The sequence below is a fragment of the Galeopterus variegatus genome, unplaced genomic scaffold (assembly GCF_000696425.1).
Source record: "Galeopterus variegatus unplaced genomic scaffold, G_variegatus-3.0.2 Scaffold919, whole genome shotgun sequence".
Classification (NCBI taxonomy): Eukaryota; Metazoa; Chordata; class Mammalia; order Dermoptera; family Cynocephalidae; genus Galeopterus; species Galeopterus variegatus.
In genome coordinates this window covers 461,063-461,331 of record NW_007727030.1, presented here as the reverse complement: position 1 = coordinate 461,331, position 269 = coordinate 461,063, and positions in this window count along the sequence as shown.

Here is a 269-nt window from a genome sequence, read left to right as displayed (position 1 = left end):
AAGTGCCTGTTGAAAATTTTACTAATATTTAATGAAAGAATGTTACCTAAATACTTACAAATATATGAACATATGTATATATTTTTCATGTATTTATATTGCATATAAAATGATACATTTGTATATTTTATAGAATTATATAATTTCTGGTTTATATAAAAAAGAATGTTAAAGGAGTCAATGTTAACTTGTTAGTGCTGTAGTTGATGCAGTACACAAACTACATACGATGTTAAAATATTAATTATACTTGGAAACGTAAAAACAAA